The sequence below is a fragment of the Chionomys nivalis genome, chromosome 11 (genome assembly GCF_950005125.1).
Source record: "Chionomys nivalis chromosome 11, mChiNiv1.1, whole genome shotgun sequence".
Taxonomy (NCBI): domain Eukaryota; kingdom Metazoa; phylum Chordata; class Mammalia; order Rodentia; family Cricetidae; genus Chionomys; species Chionomys nivalis.
This window is the reverse complement of record NC_080096.1, coordinates 48,232,184-48,236,728: the sequence shown is the minus strand read 5'-3', so window position 1 is coordinate 48,236,728 and position 4,545 is coordinate 48,232,184. Positions and strand designations below refer to the sequence as shown.

The 4,545-nt window shown below is 44.3% G+C and overlaps 1 pseudogene; it reads left to right on the top strand.

The window, feature by feature from the left end:
* Positions 1-283: 283 nt before the first annotated feature.
* On the top strand, positions 284-376 carry LOC130884545 (small nucleolar RNA U3; annotated as a pseudogene).
* Positions 377-4,545: the final 4,169 nt, after the last annotated feature.

Genomic DNA, 4,545 nt, shown 5'->3' with positions numbered 1-4,545 from the left:
GATCCTCTGGGAGAACAGGCAGTGCTCTTAACCACTGAGCCACCTCTCCAGCCCCACCCCCCTTTTTAAAGATTTATTATGTATACAGAGTTCTGCCTGCATGGATGCCTAAATGCCAGAAGAGGGCACCGGATCTCATTATAGATGGCTGCGAGCCGCCTTGTGGTTGCTCAGAATCGAACTCAGGACCTCTGGAAGAGCAGCCAGTGCTCCCAACTTCTGAGCCATCTCTCTAGCCTAGGGGTTTTATTCTTTATTCTTTAGGCATACATATTAAAATATTAAGACTATACTTTCAGGGATCATTTCTATAGTTCATTACTAAAATATTTATAGAGAAAATATGTTATCTGGGATCTGTTCCAAAAAATTCAGTAAGGGAGGAGAAGGCTAGGAATGCAAATGAAAAAAAAAAACCCTTGTATTAATGTATTGATCTTTAGCCAGTTCACAGAGACAAAGAAGGATAGTGTTACCAGGAGAGGAAATGTGGAGGTTCTTTAATAAATAGAGGATTTCAGTTCAGAATGATAAAAAATTCTGGAATGTTATAGAATATTATTTTAACTAGGCAAAGATGTGTTACATTTGTTTATGCTTCAGAATATTAATTTAACTGTGTAAAGGTGTGTTGCTTTTGTTTATGCTGCATTTGTTTAATTATGAAAAGATCTGTTGCATTTGTTTCGCCTTGCCTGCCTAAGACACCTGATTGGTCTAATAAGAACTGAACAAGCAATAGCTAGGCAGGAGAAAGGATGGGCAGGGCTAGCCGGCAGAGAGAATAAATAGGAGGATCAACCTAGGCTGGGAGAAAAGAGGAATGAGAGAGGAGGAGGAGGAGGAGGAGGAGGAGGAGGAGGAGGAGGAGGAGGAGGAGGAGGAGAGAATGAGGGACACATTTGGGGCAAGAAGCCAGGCAGACACAGCAGCAGTGAAAGTAAGAAAGGGAATAAACCCCGAGGCAAAAGGTAGATAAAGAGAAACAGGTTAATTTAAGTTAAAAGAGTTAACCAGAAACATGTCTAAGCTAGACTGAGCATTCAAAACTAATAATTAGTCTCAGTGTCCTGATTTGGGAGCTGGTTGGTGGCCCAAAAGAACATGCCTGGTACACTGGAGGATGCTGGAGATCCAGTTGGCATATGTGGGCCTGCCTTGTGTGTGTCCCAGAGTCAAATATGCACACAGAGCATTGACGAAGGTGTCTCAGTTTTGTGCTGTGCTGCCTCATTTTCACCGTTATGTGCTGTCAGCCCTCCTCACATGCAGATTCTCCCAGGCCCTCTGCAAAGGCGACCTCTAAGCATTGCAGCATGCATCGTGTACTCAGAGAGGCAGCTTGCTCAGTGTCCAGCCAAATCCAACCCCACACATCTGACTCTGGAACTCAGGCCTCCATTCTACTTCTGAAGCTTTTGCTGATGAAAATGCATGCACAACAGAAGGCTAAAAATAAATAACGTCTCTGGGAAGGAGCTAACAGTTGCGATTGGAACCTGGGCTAGAACAGTTATTGCATCAAGCATTACTTTAGAGCTAAGCCTCCCAATAGCCAAGGCAAAATGGGAAATATGATGTATTGTATGGTGTTTGATTTTTAAAGACAAACTTTACTGTCCTTCCCTCCCCTAGAACCAGGCATGTGCCTGCTCATTTACTCATCAGCAAAAGTCAGGCTCTTCTCAGTTCTTCAAAAGACACACTTGAGATCTAATGTTCCCATGCCACGGACAGGTAAAAAGTTGTGTGTGTGTGTGTGTGTGTGTGTGTATGTGTGCTTTTGCTTGCTTGCTTGCTTCCTTCCTTCCCTCCCTCCTTCTCTCCCTCCCTCCCTCTTTCCTTCCTTCCTAATTTGGAAAAAGAAGAAAGACATTGTTCTTGACACCAAACTCTAAGCTAAATTGTGCATGTGTTTTCTTATAGAAGGGACACTGGGTGTCCTATGGAACAGTATCTTTATAAGCTGGGACATGTCACAATCCACACGGCCACTTCTGGTGTCAGCCCCTAGCATAGGCAGGAACTGGGGGATTATAAGTATCATGGGTCTCCTGCATAGCCTTGAACTACTATGCTCTGTCCAGTCGCACATAGGTAATAGCATTATTATACATAGAATCCCATATTGCTATGTACTGCACTCTGATAAGATCAAGAACTCTCAGGCTCAAGAATTTGAGAAGACATTTAAATTATGAGATTTTTAAATCCTGTCCATTTTTAAATCAGTATATGTTCCTGAAAATTTTGACAAATACAAAAGTCCTTCGGTAGACGTTAGTAGCAGAACGTGTTGATATGTCGTCACACAATAAGGTGACAAGTGGGAAAGACAGGATCCCTTGGTTTCCGGGAAAGTGAGCCAGAAATTGGAGGTCAGAGCTGTTCACAGAGGTTAAGGAAAAGACCAACTGGATGAGGAGAACATCCGTTGTCATATGCCAGGTCCTTCATGGAAAGGGTTTCTAGATAACCGCTTTCCCACAATGGACCAGTGAATTTCCAGGAAAGACTAACTTGATGCACACGCTGCTTAGGGGACATCTTTATCAGCAGTACATCTCCTAACATCTCTGTTGGGGATATTATTTTAAGGAGTGAGACTATTTTCTATGCTGCATTTGTTTAACTCTGTGAAGCTGTGATTCTTTGCCTGTCTAAAACACCTGAGGGTCCTCATCAAGAGATGAGTGCAAGGAAAGACAGGGCTGATGAGCAGAGAGTATAAACAGAAGGAGAAATCTGGGAGAAGAGGAGAGCAGAGAACAAGCAGAGGAGAACGTCTGGGGTCAGTCACCCAGCCAGTCATGGAGTAAGAAGGAAAGTAAGGTATAGAAAAGTAAGAAAAGGAAAAAGCCCAGAGGCCAAAGGTAGATGGGATAATTTAAGAAAAGCTGGCTTGGAACAAGTCAAGCTAAGGCCAGGCATTTGTAACTAAGAATAAGCCTCCATGTGTGATTTATTTTGGAGCTGGGTAGTGGGATCCCCAAAAGGGCAAAAGAGTAAGAAGAGTAAAACACCACACAGCACATCTCTAGGGGAGCGTTCTTCCTGATGCTGCTGAAGATAATGACCACGTGTAGGTGAACCAACTCTGGCTCACGTCCGCGGTAAGGGGACCACCATTCCTATGTTTCACTTTCACCTTCTTTTCTATGCTCCTTTTCCTTTAAACAAGGCCCTCTGCTTCAAAGGGGTTGTTTGTGCAAGAAAGCCTGTTTATATTTTGGTCTTACATTTATCACGAAGAACACATTCTGAAAGCATATTTTGCTGTGATAAAGACATTTCTGAGATTAGAAAACTCAAGTACAGAAGATTAAAAATTCTTCTTTAGGGCTGGTGGAATGTTTCAGTGGGTGAAAGCCCCTGCACAGTCTTTGGCTCCAGTACCCAAGGTGGAAGGAGAGAAGTGGCTCTCAGAAATTGTTCTCTGGCTTCCATACATATGTGTATGGGCACGCGCGCGCGCGCACACACACACACACACACTAAGTAATTTTTAAGTTATGTTTTGTGTTTCTTTTTTTAACCATGGAGTTAACTATGAGAAGCACACAAACCCTCATACAGAACTGTTTGTAAGGCCCCGGGACAACTATAAAGCTAAAATCCCAAGCAAGGAATGTGACTGTCCCTATACAGTGGATTAATGGGTAGAGCTTGCAGGGCCTTCCAGGAAGGTTATCTGCTCCCCCACTTCCCTGCTGGCATCTTAGTTCAGCACCCGAAAAGCAAGGGTGTTAGATGCAAATTTCCCCAAAGATAAGAATCCCTAGGATAGAGGGAATATGTGGGTGCATGCTGAGGTGGCTGACCCCTCGGTGGGTCACTCTGATTAAATCAGCAGAGTGGAAACCCAGTAGCCAGGTTTTTGTTGTTATTTCTATACTGCTTGTTCATCTCTAAACTGGACCTTTAGGTCACGATCTTCAAGAAAGTTGGCTGATGACAAGAGCTCTTCTTGGGTCTGCCATTCTGTAACCGACTCAGTGGGCAGAAAGTACTGGCTGGCCAAGGTGGGGCATGAGGGAGTCATTCTGATACCAATGCCTATGCAGCGTGGCGTCTGTATGAGCTGGGCTGTGACTGAGGTCTGGGCAACAACACGGCAAGGCATGTGAGAACCAACAACTGGATTTGTTTGGCGCTGAAGAGAACTGTGAACAGCCTTCCTCTTTAAGTCTCCTGACATGTCTGGATGAGGTGCCCTGCTGTCCACATTCTTCCCTAAACCTGAGCCTTGTCACCTTAAACATCGAAGAAACATTTCAGAAATACAGCTGCTCCACTCGTGGGACCTGTTGTGAGGAGCTGCAGTGGGCTGCGTTCCCGCCCAGCTCCTGCACGGCTAGCTTTACCCGGAATAATTACACGGAAACTGTATTATTTTAAACACTGCTTGGCCCATTAGCTCTAGCCTCTTACTGGCTAACTCTCACATCTAGATTAACCCATTTCTAATAATCTGTGTAACACCACAAGGTGGCTTACCAGGAAAGATCTTAACCTGCGTCTGTCTGGAGTGGGAGAATCATGGCG